We start from the raw sequence: 16,754 nt of genomic DNA on the forward strand, positions 1-16,754 counted from the left end.
TCAATTTCAACACCTGCAGTATTTTAACTTCTCTTTGACCAATATGGTTGATGGTGATTTGATGCACTTTTTACATTTAGCTAAGGATCTGTGAAAACCAACATTCTGAGCACCAACGCCCCAGCCTCCCGTGTTAACTTTGATAAACCTGTATCCCTTGTTCCAACAAGAATATGAGAGAATTGCAATTTCCCAGAGAAAGCAGGAAAGGGGCAGGGAGAAAAGTTACGATCCACTTCAACTCGCTCAGGTCAAGTTTCAGCAAGAGTTACTTCCGGTGGCGGCCATTGAGGAGTAGGTCGCACATTTGATAGCTCCCGCCAGTAACGGACATTTGGACCTTTTTCCCCCGTTTCTTTTTGGATTTTATGGGATAAAGCAGTGAAGAGTGAGACAGTAAGGGGAAAACCCCCTCCGGTGTATGGAGAATTGGACCAGAAGTGGCCGGGTGAGACGACAAAGTCCTATAAGGGAGACGCAAGCAGAGCTGGTAACACGGGACAGCATGGCGGAGAGCAAAGGCCGTGGGGAGATGTTACAGTGGTCGACGGAGCAGCTGGTGAAGTTTTTCGAGGATTGCTTCGCCAAGCCGAAGAAGGACACGCTGGACCCGATTAAGGCTTCGATTGATCAAGTGGCTCAGAATCAGGAAACCCACGGGAGAGCGATCCAGGAGGTCGAAAAGTTGTCCGAGCACGAGGAGTATGTAACCGTGCTGGAAAGCAAGGTGGGGATGATGAACGACCGCCAGAAAAGAATGCAGGAGAAGCTGGAGGACCTGGAGAATAGGTCCAGGAGGCAGAATCGCAGAATTGTTGGCCTCCCTGAAGGCAGTGAGGGATCGGATGCGAGGGCCTATGTGACGGACATGTTGGAGAAGTTGATGGGGGCTGGGGCGTTCCCTCGGCCCCTGGAATTGGACAGAGCGCACAGAGCCCTCGCGTGGAAGCCCAGAGCGAATGAGCCGCCGAGGGCCATGGTGGTACGTTTTCACCGTTTCATGGACAAGGAACACGTTTCGCGGTGGACCAAGAAAGAACGGAGCAGCAAGTGGGAGAACTGTGAGTTGCGCATCTATCAGGACCTGGGAGTGGATTTGGCCAAGAGGCGAGCTGGGTTCAATTGGGCAAAAACGACCCTCTTTAAGAAATGGGTGAAGTTCGGGATGCTGTACCCAGCCCGTCTGTGGGTCACACATGAGGAACGGGACTTCTACTTTGAAACGCCAGACGAAGTATGGACCTTTATTAAAGAAATGAAGCTGGAGGCGAATTAAAAGACACTTAAGCCTTGGAGAAGTACTGTGGCGGCGATTTGTGGTGCTGGATTGTCTAAATTTAAGTAGCTCTATGTGAAATAATGGACGGTGTGGATGGTTAAAGGTTGATCTGTCTCGCAGAGACCTTGTTAGAGGGGGGATGGGCTTTTTGGGTGACTATTTTTCTAAAGTGATTGTTTCTTCACAGTTTTTTCTGTTGTTTGTTTACTGGGGAATGTGATGCTTTTAAAATGTTTATTCATGTGGGGGGGAGAGAGGAGTACAATGGGGAGACAGTCTGCTTGGTGCCAGGGGCGGGAGCTATCGAGTCAGCATGGGTCAGCTGACTCTCGGAAGCGTAGTGGGGGGGTCAGCAGGTGTTAAGCTGGAGCTTGACTTGGGGGATTGGGTTTCTAGTGTTGTTGCTAGGTGGGGGGAGGGAGGGGAGGGAGCTGCTTTGCTGACAGGGGAGGAACTGTTACTAGGGGACAAATGGGAGGTTGGGAACGGCGACAGCCCGAGTGGGGACTCGAGGAAGCAGAGGGCGCGAGCTCGAGGCTGGCCTAAAAAGGGTGATGGCTAGTTGACAGGGTGGGGGGTTGGAAGCCTCCCATCCAGGCCGATCACATGGAACGTGGGAGGACTGAATTGACCGGTCAAGAGAGCTCGTGTGTTCGCGCATTTGAGGGAACTGAAGGCGGACATGGCAATGCTACAAGAGACACACCTAAAGGTTACAGACCAGATGAGATTGAGGAAGGGCTGGGTTAGCCAAGTGTTCCACTCAGGACTGGACTCAAAGACCAGGGGATAGCGATCTTGATCAGCAAACGAGTGGCATTCGAGGCAGGGAAAATCGTGTCAGACAAGGGGGGTAGGTACATAATGGTGAGTGGGAAGCTGGAGGCGGTGCGAGTGGTACTTGTGAATATATATGCTCCGAATTGGGACGACGTGGAATTTATGAGGCGGGTGTTAGGTAAGATCCCAGACTTAGAGTCACATAACCTGATCATGGGAGGGGACTTCAACACAGCCATTGATCTGGAATTGGACCGGTCAAAATCCAGGACAGGGAGGAGGCCGGCTGCGGCAAAGGAATTGAAGAGTTTTATGGAACAAATGGGGGGGAGTAGACCCATGGAGGTTTGCACGGCTGAGGACAAAGGAGTTTTCCTTTTTTTCACATGTCCACAAGATATACTCTCGCATCGACTTTTTTGTTCTGAGCAGGGCGCTAATACCGAAGGTGGTGGATACTGAGTACTCGGCAATTGCAGTGTCGGATCATGCCCCGCACTGGTGGATCTATGGGTTAGTGTGGAGAGAGGGCAACGCCCGCTGTGGAGACTGGATGTGGGGTTGCTAGCGGACGAAGTGATCTGTGGGCGGGTTAACAAGTCCATCCAGAACTACCTGGAAACAAATGATACGGGGGAGGTCTCTGCAGCGACGGTCTGGGAAGCTTTGAAGGCAGTAGTCAGAGGGGAATTAATCTCGATACAGGCCCACAGAGAAAAGGTGGAACGGGCTGAGAGGGATAGATTAGTGGAGGAAGTACTGCAGGTGGACAGGAGATACTCGGAGGCCCCGGACACGGGGCTACTGAGGGAGCGGCGGAGGTTACAGGTGGAGTTTGGGCTGTTGACCACAGGGAAATCATTGGAGCAGTTGAGGAACGCAAGGGGGGGCGATCTATGAGTACGGGCAAAAGGCAAGCAGAATGTTGGCGCACCAGCTCAGGAAAAGAGAGGCGGCCAGGGAGATAGGTAAAGTAAAGAGTAGAGATGGTAATACTGTCCTGGACCCAGCGGGGTGAACGAGGTGTTTAAGGACTTTTATAGTAAATTATATGAGTCGAAACCCCCGGCTGGGGTGGAGGAGCTGAGGCAATTTCTGGATCAGTTGATGTTCCCGAGAGTGGAGGAGGACCTGGTGGAGGGGCTGGGAGCCCCAATTGAGATTGAGGATATAATCAAGGGGCTGAAGGGCGTGCAGTCGGGCAAGGCCCCGGGGCCTGACGGCTACCCGGTGGAATTCTATAAGAAGTTTTCAGAGATATTGAGCCCACTGCTGGTGAGGACATTTAACGAAGCAAGAGAGAAGGGAGTCCTCCCCCCAACAATGTCGCAGGCCTTGATTTCATTGATCCTGAAACGGGAGAAGGATCCGGAGCAATGTGGATCATACAGGCCAATTTCTCTACTGAATGTGGATGCCAAACTGCTGGCTAAGATACTGGCCACAAGGATAGAGGACTGTGTCCCGGGGGTGATAGGGGAAGACTTGACGGGATTTGTTAAGGGCCAATGTTCGAAGGCTTCTCAATGCTATTTAATGCCCTCAGAAGGAGAGGAGGTGGAGGTGGTGGTAGCGGTGGATGCAGAGAAGGCTTTTGATCGGGTGGAGTGGAATTACCTGTGGGAGGCGCTGGGAAGGTTTGGGTTTGGTGAGGCCTTTATTGACTGGGTGCGGATGCTCTATCAGACACCAGTAGCGAGTGTGAGTACGAACCGGCTGAGGTTGGGGTATTTTGAACTACACCGAGGGACGGGGCAAGGGTGCCCCCTCTCCCCGTTACTGTTTGCTCTGGCCATAGAGCCATTGGCCATGGCGTTAAGAGCCTCTAGGAACTGGAAAGGGCTGGTTTGGGGGGGTGGAGCACCGCGTCTCACTCTACGCAGATGACCTGCTCTTGTACATTTCGGACCTGTTGGAGGGGATGGGGGAAGTATTGTGAATCTTGGGGGAATTTGGCAATTTTTCAGGGTATAAATTGAACATGGGGAAAAACGAGATGTTTGCGATCCAGGCAAGAGGACAGGAGAAGAGACTGGGAGAACTGCCGTTTAGAATGGTAGGGAAGAGCTTTCGATATCTGGGAATCCAGGTGGCCCGGAAATGGGAGGTACTACACAAGTTAAACCTATCCCGGTTGGTAGAGCAAATGGAGGGGGACTTTAAGAGATGGGACATGCTCCCGCTATCACTGGCGGGGAGGGTACAGACAGTGGAAATGACGGTCCTCCCCAGATTTCTGTTTGTCTTTCAGTGCCTCCCGATCTTCATCCCCAAGGCCTTTTTCAAGTGGATGAATAAGATTATTTTGGGCTTTGTGTGGGCGAGTAATACCCCGAGAGTGAAGAAAGTGTTGCTGGAGCACAGTCTGGGGGAGGGTGGGTTGGCGCTGCCGAACTTCTGCAATTACTACTGGGCGGCTAATATAGCCATGATCAGGAAGTGGGTAGTGGGGAGGGGTCGGCATGGGAGCGGATGGAGGCGGCGTCATGTAAAGACGGTCTGGGAGCATTGGTAACGGCACCTCTGCCGTTCTCGCCGGCCCGATACTCCACATGTCCGGTGGTAGTGGCGGCTCTGAGGATCTGGGGGCAGTGGAGGAGATATAAGAGCGTGGAGGAAGCATCGATTTGGACCCCGATTTATAACAACCACAGGTTTGTACCGGGTGGGCTATATGGCGGGTTCCGGAGTTCGCAGAGGGCAGGAATTGAAAGGATGGGGGATCTATTTATAGACGGGAGCTTCCCCAGCTTGAAAGCTTTGGAGGAGTAATTTAAATTGTCAGCAGGGAATGGTTTTCGTATTTGCAGGTGCGTGACTTCCTGAGAAAACAGGTGCCGGTCTTTCCGCTGCTGCCGCTGTTGCTCTTTCTAGCTTTAGTCTATTTGCTCTGTTTAGGTCACCTTTGCTCATGAGTCGCCAGGTATCTTTATGATACCGCCACGTGGTTCAAGTTCAGGTTATGATTAATAGCACAGCACACCGCTTAGTAAGGATTAAAACAACGGTCATTTATTATATACAACAAGCAATATTAATACCCTAATACTACTATCTATATAACAAACCTATCACTACTGGCCAATACTTAACTTAGGAAGAGCCCACCAGGTCAGGGAAACGAATGGCTTGTCCAATCAAATCTGGTCCGCGGGATTCAAAAGGCTGCTACAGGTCGGTGGCTAGGTGTCTCTACCGGATAGCGATCGTTGGATTCAAACTTACGATACACGGTGGCTGGTCTTGCGAAGGTCTCGAGCAGGCGAAGATGAGAGAGAGAGATCTGAACTTGGACCTTTACTTTTATAGGGCCCAGGGGCTTCCCGCCTCCCGGGGCGGCCCTTGACTCTGAGTCCCAAGTGATTGGATTCTGTCCCCAGTCTCTGGGGTCGATGTGTCCAATGGTGAGGCGATTCCTCGATCGGGGGGTGGTCGCTCACCTGTCTTTGTTTCGGCCACTGCAGGCGGCGACAGGTCTGGCCCGGTATTCAATTGCTAATATGTTGCAATTGTTTCCGGGGATAGCCGATTTAGCTGTGGATGTCTGAGTAGATTAGGTGTAAACAGTCCTGAATGCAACTGCGGATACCTGGGTTGATGGGCTGTTGATAGCCCTGAGTATCGATCTGGGCTACGTTCCCAGAGCTGAAGCTGCAAACCTGTCTGCAGCTGCCTGCTTGTGTCTTCTTGGCTGCTTTTCCCAGCAGTCTTTCGGGTTAGCCGTTTTAAACTGGGTTTTGGCCAGATTAATCGGAACGCAGCCATTTTACATGGCTACATTCCCGCCTTGTGATCCTAATGCGAAGCGTGAAGGATCACATAAATTTTGTCCTCTTCGTTTCCCGACTGGGGGGGCACCTTCCACATGGCCACTACTCTGACCCTAGCTATGCACAAAAATTTACCTAAACAATTCTTGAGGGCGCTATGTCAGGCAGTGGCATGTGTCTGGAAAAAAATAAACTGGGAACCTCTAATTTTACCTAAGCAATTCTTCAAACTTACAGTCTTATCTCTCTATACAATAACAATGACAACATTTAATATATTCTTTCCTGGCTTGGCAGTCAAGCTCAGGATCATACATTTCCACACATTCTCTTTTTATTTACAGGAAAAATAAACAAACCGCCAGTGCATGTTTTATTATCCATATGTCGCGGGGGTCTGGGGTCTGGTCATAGCCGAATATCGGGGATCGGATCCGATAGACCGGGGTTCGAGCGCGGTACGCTCTCCTTTTCCATTTGCGGAGGCGCATGGTCTGTACTGCACAACTGAGTATAGCCAATGCCAACAGTGCCTCAATGATGTACGATAGGGAGTACCAAGTTATGAACTTGGCACACCAGGATAATGCAGCGTGGTTGGTGACTGGGCCCTCGGTACTACTGGGCCGTGAAGTTTTAACAGTAAAGGGGTTTGGAGTGATGGGGTCCGCGTTCCCGCGCAACCAAAAGTCCATAATAAATATGTTGAGCACGAAGAAGGGAGTCCTCATGGCTGTCTTCTTTCTTTTCCTTTTTCTGTTTACTGGTTTTCTCCGGACTTGTAGCTTCTGGAGTTCTGTAAGACAAGCGTAGTGTGTGTAAATACTTTGGTTTAATATCTGGTGTGTTAGTGTGTCTGTCCTTCTTGGGGCCAATTAAACCCTTATAATTGATCACAGCATGTGACTCTCCCCCCATTTTTTTTCAAAACAAAGGTTTGGACACGGCACACTTCCCAATGGTGGACCAGTGCTAACTTTATCATCCAGATGCTCTAGGGTGTAAATAGCATGTGGCAGCAACCCAAAGGTTGCCTAAATAAAATAAAACTGATTTTGAAAGTAAAGTTCGAATGGGGAGCGTGTGGGCCGCGACGGGTACGATTTGGGTGGAGTCCCCGGGTAGGACGGCTACCAATACCGTATCTTCCCTACCCGAGCATTTTTGACCAACGGGGGGGGGGGGGGGGGGGTCCCCAGGCAGGGCAGGTCTCACGCCGTTTCTCCACTGCCCGAGCGACCAAAGAACGGACAAAAATGTAGTCATCATGGTGGGGTTACTGTTCTGATTCTACCATCCAATCAGAAGAGTAGCTACGATCGGGCGTCTGGTCTGGTGGGCCTCTGAGGCAAGTCCTCAGAGGTTTCGGCAGAATGGGCGTGTGGCCACAGTGGGTGTCAGTGGGAAAAGTTAAAAAAGTTCGGGTGAATGGGTGTGGGGCGGTGAGAACATTCTCCTGTAGGACGAACAACATTTAACAAACGGACAGACAACATAAGACATTTAGCAAACAGACAGACAACATAAAACATTCTGCAGGCTCCATCAGAAAGGACAACACTTTTCACCAAGTGTCTCCTTTAAATCATCATGTGGACACCTCAGTTCTCGGTCGCTACGGGCTCTGCCTTTTTCTTATCGAGAGTGCCTGTCGGTTGGGCACTCTGTGGTTTCTTAGGGCCATTGCATTCTCTAGCAAAATGTCCCAATTGGCCGCAATTGTAGCACTCTTGCGGTTTGGCTGGGGGGCTGTTCTTTCCCTCGTTTACCCAGGCGGGGTTGTGAAGAGTGGTTCTTACTGCCTGCACGTCTGTGGCAGCTTGGTTTTCCTCGGGTGTTCTAGTGGCTGATTTACCATGAGCCGCTTGTTCCCAAACGCGGGACAATCTCTTGACCACCCACTTCTCATTATGAGCCTCCTCCGAGGGGTCATAATTGCTACAGGCATTCTGTCCTGCTTCCGTGGCATGGGAGATAAGGGTGCGGGCCCACTTGGCCATATTGTCTGGGGACAAATGGGCACGATCTACGTTGCCGAAAACGGCTTCAAAGTGAATCCACAAGCGTCCTGCGAACGCTGTGGGGTGTTCAGACTTTTTCTGTCTGCATTTATTCAGACCGTCTACGGGGTCGCCCCGGTTGTACCCGATCGCATCCAGGATCGCGGTATGTATTTCTGCAAGGGTGCCTCCTCCTACATTCTGTGGGTCGGGAAGGGATGCTGCGACCGATGGGTCTAAGCTGAGGACCGTGAGCTTTACCTGCCCTTTCTCATCCAGGCTGTACATGGTCGCCTGGTGTTTGACGGTGGCAAAGAAATGGTGTGGGTCTGAAGCGGGAGGAACGGTGTGATTTTGGCACACGCGTCCCGTAATTGGGTCACTGTGAGGGGGTGGAATATAAGACCTCCGCCTCGTCTGCTGTGGCGGTGCGGTGGGTTGTTACAGGGTTCATGGGAGCCTGTATTATCTGTTGTGTGGGGGGTGGGGGTGCTTTCCTCCTTTGGGGTTTTCCCTGCGCACATGCTCCCTGAACATATCTCTGCGCTGTCTCTTGCAATTCTTCCCAATCAGGGCTGTCTTCCTGTTCTAAACTTTCCCCAAAGGTTTCTTGAAATCCCTTTTGGACAGAAAGCAGTGCTTTCAAGTCTGCAACCTGCTTTCGGCACTTTGCATGGTCTAAAGTACTCTGCCTTTGTTCCGTTGTTGTGGCGTGGAGCGCTCTCAAGGCTGCCTTGAAATCACTGCATTGTTTCTGGAGTGTCTCTAACTGGTTTTCTGTTTCTTTCTTTACCAGGACTGCACGCTGCAGGTCCTGATAAGCCTTCTCATATTGTGACTGGAAACTACTCAAGTGCGCCAGACAAGATTGGTGACCCCGTTTGGCGTCAACCACCTCTTGGTCCTTTGCTGCTAATTTCCCTTTCAATTCCTGGTTCTCTTTCTCAATTTTGCATATATCGGTTTTACTTATCCGATGTATGCCTTCTATTTCCTTGCGGAGCATCCTGACGACCTCCTCTGTGCCTCGCAATTGTGCCAGACAGGACACAATTGCCATCGGCTTGCGTGCTTTTGCTAAACTCTTTCTGTGAATCTCACTCAGGTTCCCCCACCAAGTATGCCCTATACTTCCAGGACCTGAGTCGTCGTTATTGCAGAAATCCTTCCACACGGGCCATCTTTTGTCCTGCAGAAATTTGTGGATTTCCACCTCCCAAACGGGACACTGTCCCGCTCCTACGCTGCTGACTGGTGCGACAGCAAAATCTTCGGGGTTCATGAGGCGCTGCATCGCTTGCATTGCCTGCATGGCTCTCTCTTATCTGCTCGGTACGTTCGAATTTGGAACAGGGGGCCAAGGTGGTGTGGTAGATGCGGGTACGGCTTGCGCTAATTTCCGAAATACCTACTGCCGATAGTTTTGACGCAACAAAAAAAGCTATCAGTTTTGCCTTATAACCCTGTTAGTTACGCATGCATATACACACTTCCGGATTGTGAATTATTAACCAGAACCGCTTGAACACTTGTGTTTTTTTTTGTTTCCGATTGGATTCTAATTCAAAATGTTGGGGTTCTCCCGGAGTGGTTTTCCACTTCTAAGTCGGGTCCCGTCAGGATGTCGCCAATTATGTTGATCTTTCTAGCTTTAGTCTATTTGCTCTGTTTAGGTCACCTTTGCTCATGAGTCGCCAGGTATCTTTATGATACCGCCACGTGGTTCAAGTTCAGGTTATGATTAATAACACAGCACACCGCTTAGTAAGGATTAAAACAACGGTCATGTATTACATACAACAAGCAATATTAATACCCTAATACTACTATCTATATAACAAACCTATCACTACTGTCCAATACTTAACTTAGGAAGAGCCCACCAGGTCAGGGAAACGAATGGCTTGTCCAATCAAATCTGGCCCGCGGGATTCAAAAGGCTGCTACAGGTCGGTGGCTAGGTGTCTCTACCGGATAGCGATCGTTGGATTCAAACTTACGATACACGGTGGGTGGTCTTGCGAAGGTCTCGAGCAGGCGAAGATGAGAGAGAGAGATCTGAACTTGGACCTTTACTTTTATAGGGCCCAGGGGCTTCCCGCCTCCCGGGGCGGCCCTTGACCCTGAGTCCCAAGTGATTGGATTCTGTCCCCAGTCTCTGGGGTCGATGTGTCCAATGGTGAGGCGATTCTTCGATCGGGGGGTGGTCGCTCACCTGTCTTTGTTTTGGCCACTGCAGGTGCCGACAGGTCTGGCCCGGTATTCAATTGTTAATATGTTGCAATTGTTCCCGGGGATAGCCGATTTAGCTGTGGATGTCTGAGTAGATTAGGTGTAAACAGTCCTGAATGCAACTGCGGATACATGGGTTGATGGGCTGTTGATAGCCCTGAGTATCGATCTGGGCTACGTTCCCAGAGCTGAATATGCAAACCTGTCTGCAGCTGCCTGCTTGTGTCTTCTTGGCTGCTTTTCCCAGCAGTCTTTCGGGTTAGCCGTTTTAAACTGGGTTTTGGCCAGATTAATCGGAACGCAGCCATTTTACATGGCTACACCGCCACGGGGGATACAGGATAGAGTAGTTTCCAGTACCTGGGTGGGAGAGAGGAAGGTATCGGATATTTACCAGGAGCTTTCGGAGACGGAGGAAACTCCGGTGGAGGAGCTTAAGGGCAAGTGGGAGGACGAGCTAGGTGGAGAGACAGAGGCGGATCTGTGGGCGGATGCCCTAAGCAGGGTTAACATCTCCTCATCATGTGCCAGGCTTAGCCTGATGCAATTCAAGGTAGTCCACTGGGCACACATGACGGTGGCTCGGATGAGCAAGTTTTTTGGGGTGGAGGACAGGTGTGCGAGGTGTGCGGGAAGTCCAGCAAATCATGTCCACATGTTTTGGGCATGCCCGAAGCTTAGAGGGTTTGGGCAGGGTTTTGCTAAGGCAATGTCCAGGGTACTAAAAACATGGGTGGTGCCGAGTCCGGAGGTGGCGATCTTTGGAGAATGAGCCGGGAGAGCCGGGAGTGCAGGGGGCGAAAGAGGCCGATGTCTTGGCCTTTGCCTCCCTGGTAGCCCGGAGATGGATCTTATTAATGTGGAGCGACCCGAGTGTAGAGACCTGGGTTAGTGACATGGCTGGGTTTCTCAGTCTCGATAAAATAAAGTTTGCCTTAAGAGGGTCAATGGTAGGGTTCTCCCGGAGGTGGCAGTCATTCGGCGACTTTCTCGGGGAAAATTAAAATGTCAGCAGATGCAGTATTCCGGGGGGTGGGTGGGGGGGGGGGAGGTGGCGGGGGGGATTGTTGTTGTATGGTTGAGGTGTGTGAAGATTGGGCTGGGGGGGGGGGAAATGTTTATTTTACCATGTTGATGTCATTGTTTATGCTACTGTTATAAAAACTTTCAAATACCTTAATAAAATATTATTACAAAAAAAAAGTTTTAACAAGAGTTGCTCGGGAGATGATCATTCCCTTTGTTGTTTAATCCCTCCTGCCTCACCACCTGAAATCCAGCCAGACTGCCTTTCAATCTGGATGGCTATCAGTCAAGATCAGAATCAAGCCATTTAAGTTACTTAAATTCAGCAGCATCTCCAGGAATGTCATGTCTCTGGGTTTCCCAGCTACAGAAACATGACATTCCTGGAGATGCTGCTGAATTTAAGTAACTTAAACGGCCTAAAAGTGTTTTAAAATAAGGCAGTTGCAGGTTTCTGCTGGATAGAGAAAGGCAGAGAAGACAAGATCACCGATAATTCCAGGTATGTACCCCCTGTACATGTTGGGGCCATACGCTCATCAAAAAATTGAGGTAAGAAAACCAGATTTAGAAATGCAATGCCAGAGACCCGGAATTATCGGTGATCTTGTCTTCTCTGCCTTTCTCTATCCAGCAGAAACCTGCAACTGCCTTATTTAAAAACACTTATAGTCATATATCTCTTCATGCACGTTGAATCCCCTCTCTATCTGTCTACTCATAATAGATTTATATATTCACATAGTCTCATTAAACAATGCATGACCTCCTGTGTCCTCCTATTTCTGTGCAATCCCCTCTAAAGAACGCCAGAGAATCAAGCCAATCCCACATTTTATTTGTTCTGTATTCTCACTCTGCATTTATTCCTGTAAGATCTCAATCCGTAACCTGTTCCACAAAAGGAGTCAGCTTTCTCGTGAAATAATATATGAAGTTGAAATCTATTTATTTTTTCTAATAACTACTGGATCAGACGGATAAGACCACTTCTCTATTTATAGAGATGACCTTTCAACGTTTCTGTATTAACAACGGTCTTTTTTGCTATGGGTGGACTTAGTTAAAAGTATTTTTTAATATCTTGTCATTTTGAAACATTTTTGTAATAATTCCATTACTTGGCTCCCATGAAATATCCCAACTGATGTCAGGAGAATAAACCTAGAAATTACTATTTGTGATATAAATGGTGAATGTGTCCTTGTGACAGTGCTTTGCTATTTAATGGTATCGTTAACCCACTTCACAAGTTTATGTTGCTGTTAAAGCAATGGGCAGCAGCATGTCACTGTTAATCTGTTACGTGTTTAAATAGGCCACAGCAAGAGAATCCCCCATGAAAGCTGAGGACAGAGGGAATTAAACTGGATCTCCAGATAGTGAGCTGTGTTTTCCTCGGGAGATGATCAAACTCCGGAGCAGGATTTAGAAGGGGCTGTGAAGATGAAATGGTGCTTCAAGAAGGCACCAGGTGAATCTCCAAGGAAGACAACAGAGCATATGCTAAATTGGATTGGGGCCTGGTAGGTTTTATCTAATTACTTATGAGGTGTCAGTGAGGAACTCTCTGGGATGAATTTTACATGCCCCCAGTGTGGGAGGGGAGCCAAGTAAAATAACGGGGGGAATATGAAATGGGGTGGGCACCCATCTCACCACGTTCCCACCCACCCCTGAGCTGACCCCTATAATATAGGTGCACGGGTGCCAAAATTGGCAACCCGCCCACACTATTTAAATGAACAATTGGGGGCCAACTAGGCTTGTTGTCATTCAGTTAACCCTGTATTTTTGCTATGGGTGGACTTACTTAAAGTATTTTTTAATATCTTGCCATTGATGGACCATATTGTTGTCCGAGCCATAAAACCTCTGGCGTAGGCAGCAGGGCGGAGACAGGATACCCAATTTTCAATAATAATAATCTTTATTAGTGCCACAAGTAGGCTTACATTGACACTGCAATGAAGTTACTGTGAAAATCCCCTAGTCGCCACACTCCGGCGCCTGTTCGGGTACACTGAGGGAGAATTCAGAACATCCAATTCACCTAACAAGCACGTCTTTCGGGAATTGTGGGAGGAAAGCAGAGTACCCGGAGGAAACCCACGCCGTCACGGGGAGAACGTGCATACTCCACACAGACAGCGACACAAGCCGGGAATCGAACCCAGGTTCCTGGCGCTGTGAAGCACCAGTGCTAAACACTGTGCTCCCGTGCTACCCATATTGCTTGCCAGCAGCTAGAAAATGGAAGACGCTCTCCTCTGTGATTTGCCGCCATAAACACAAATATACCGGAACTTGATGGCAAGTGTATGTGCAGGATGTGTGACCTGCTCACTGCTGCCCCCTTTCCTTCTCATTTAAAAATTGGCAGCAGCCACCGTTCTCAATAAAAATGCTGGTAGCGGCCATTGGGTGCTTTGACAAAGGGTCACCTGGGCTCGAAACGTTAGCTCTTTTCTCTCCCTACAGATGCTGCCAGACCTGCCGAGATTTTCCAGCATTTTCGCTTTGGTTTCAGATTCCAGCATCCGCAGTAATTTGCTGTTAACCACAGGAGACTCAGGGACACGTTAGAACAGTTCATTCATGAGTCAAGTATGGGGGGAAATACTCTGAATAAACCTCTGGAGGATCACTCTCCACTGATGCAGCTCTGACAACTCTAACACAGCTCTCCAGCACAGCAATCACAGGGAGAGCATTCTAAAAACCCCTCTCTCTCCCAAATCACAGATACAAGCTCTTTACCAAAAAGAAAATGCTGGAAAATCTCAGCAGGTCTGGCAGCATCTGGAGGGAGAGAAAAGAGCTAACGTTTCGAGTCCAGATGATCCTTTGTCAAAGCTAAAGGCAGAGAAAATGGGCAGTTGGCAAAAATGGCGGAGGATTATGCCTTGCATACGGAGGCTTGTGGGTGGAATGTGAGAACGAGGGCGACTCTATCCTTGGGCGTCATTCTCCGACCCCCCGCCGGGTCGGAGAATGGCCGTTGGCCGCCGTGAATCCCGCCCCCGCCCCCGCCGAAGTCTCCGAAGGGAGAAAAGTCGGTGGGGCGTTAATGGCGCCGCTGCCGCGGAGAATGTCACGGGTCTGCGCAAGGCAGCCGATTTTCGGCCTGCCGATATTCTCCCTTCCGGATGGGCCGAAGTCCCGTCGACGTGATGACCGTTCACGTCGACGTCAATCAAACCTCCTTTTCATCGGCGTGACCCGGTGCTCCAGGCTCACGCCGACCAGCGAGGAGGTGAGTGACGGCCTGGGGGGTTGGCTCTGGGCAGGAAATGGCGTGGCCGCAGACTGATTGCCTGAGGAGAGGTGTGTCTCGGCTTGTGTGTGTGTGCGGCGTGGGGGGGGGGGGGGGGGGGGTGGTTAGAGTAGGCTGGGCTCCGGGGGAGTGCCGGGAGGGGGTCCGTGCCGGGGTGGAGGTTGGGGAGGGGGTCCGTGCCGGGGTGGAGGTTGGGGGTTGGGGAGGGGGTCCGTGCCGGGGTGGAGGTTGGGGGTTGTGGAGGGCGTCCGTGCCGGGGTGGAGGTTGGGGGGGGGGTCCGTGCTGGGGTGGAGGTTGGGGGTTGGGGAGGGGGTCCGTGCTGGGGTGGAGGTTGGGGGTTGGGGAGGGGGTCCGTGCCGGGGTGGAGGTTGGGGGTTGGGGAGGGGGTCCGTGCCGGGGTGGAGGTTGGGGAGGGGGTCCGTGCCGGGGTGGAGGCTGGGGGTTGGGGAGGGGGTCCGTGCCGGGGTGGAGGTTGGGGAGGGGGTCCGTGCCGGGGTGGAGGTTGGGGAGGGGGTCCGTGCCGGGGTGGAGGTTGGGGGTTGGGGAGGGGGTCCGTGCCGGGGTGGAGGTTGGGGGTTGGGGAGGGGGTCCGTGCCGGGGTGGAGGTTGGGGGTTGGGGAGGGGGTCCGTGCCGGGGTGGAGGTTGAGGGTTGGGGAGGGGGTCCGTGCCGGGGTGGAGGTTGGGGGTTGGGGAGGGGGTCCGTGCCGGGGTGGAGGTTGGGGAGGGGGTCCGTGCCGGGGTGGAGGTTGGGGGTTGGGGAGGGGGTCCGTGCCGGGGTGGAGGTTGGGGAGGGGGTCCGTACCGGGGTGGAGGTTGGGGGTTGGGGAGGGGGTCCGTGCCGGGGTGGAGGTTGGGGAGGGGGTCCGTGCCGGGGTGGAGGTTGGGGGTTGGGGAGGGGGTCCGTGCCGGGGTGGAGGTTGGGGAGGGGGTCCGTGCCGGGGTGGAGGTTGGGGGTTGGGGAGGGGGTCCGTGCTGGGGTGGAGGTTGGGGAGGGGGTCCGTGCCGGGGTGGAGGTTGGGGGTTGGGGAGGGGGTCCGTGCCGGGGTGGAGGTTGAGGGGGGGGGGGGTCCGTGCCGGCCCATCGCATTAACTGGTCAGTGACTGCCCTTCCCAAGAATTAAGGGCGCTGAGCTGTAAGCCCCACCCGAGAGCTGCCGACCAATCAGAGGTTGGCAGCTCTTCATTATTCAGCAGCGCTAGCGGGGAGGTTGTGGCTGCTGATGGAATTGCACTCAGATCACCAAGGAATTAGGCCCACGGGGAGTGATGGCGGGATGGGCATTGCGAGTTGACAGTCGTATGGGAGGGTTTGACAACAAGAACAGGGGTGTGACTCTTAGCACCACACCCCACCCCTCCTGATGGCAGGTCCCTTGATCAGGCACTGATCGAATGAGGGATGGCCCCCGTAGACTGCAAGCAACCCTGGCAGGATGAGGCCATTAAGTTGACATTAATTGGCCACTTAAGGGCCTCAATTGGAAGCAGAGGTGGGAAGGCAGCCATCACCTGCCACCCTCACACCTGATTTAAATTCTTCCTCTGCTGTCAAATTCGCCATGGTCCACCCATGAAGTTCACTCCATAGGCTGAGGAGATCTGAAACACCCAAAATCATACAAGCATGGCAGGAAATTTCCAGTACCCTTGTGGCGGGTTTTCCAACGACGTAGGCGACCCATCGTTGGCTGGATGGTGTCCCGTCGGCAAGGCTGGCGAGTCAGTGACTACGCCATTGCCGCCTCAGCCGCCAAAATCCTGCCATGACGGCGGTGGTGGTGGGGGGGGTTGTGAACGTCCTGTTGGGTAATTTGTGGAAAATATAATCACTGATAATACAGGATTCAAAATCTACTCTCGTTTCGGTTCAGAGGTTTCTATTAATCCTTTGTTCTCAACTGGGAACAGACGAAATGCGATCGGATGAATCGGCCTTGGGCAAAGCTGGAGTTCTGTCATGTCGGTCATGACCTTTTGCAGCTCAGTGATAATTATAACAAGGCCAACTCTTGCATACATTGTACCCAAGGAATTGACCGGTCTGAAGTATTGGAGCTTTTGAGGCTTGATGAATTCTCTGACCTTTTATATAACTATGTTATTTTTGTAATTTTTTAATGCTCCTCCATCCCTTCCCCATCCCACCTGAGAATTTGGTGACACATGTGTATCTGAAATTTTGTCAAGTGTGATTTTTAAATGCAAAGGCATTTTGATTTAACGGACTACCTGTTCGAGTACTTTGGGTCCCATTTGAGAATTCTCTGAAGGCAGAACAATGCCTACTTTACTGTAGAGCTTAAAAAATAATCAAGTTGCCAGGCCACCTCCACACTAATCTTGCCATTGTGGCTTCCCAGAGATTTTCTATGACAGTCTCCACAGGCT

The sequence above is a fragment of the Scyliorhinus torazame genome, chromosome 21 (assembly GCF_047496885.1).
Source record: "Scyliorhinus torazame isolate Kashiwa2021f chromosome 21, sScyTor2.1, whole genome shotgun sequence".
In the NCBI taxonomy this organism is placed as follows: Eukaryota; Metazoa; Chordata; class Chondrichthyes; order Carcharhiniformes; family Scyliorhinidae; genus Scyliorhinus; species Scyliorhinus torazame.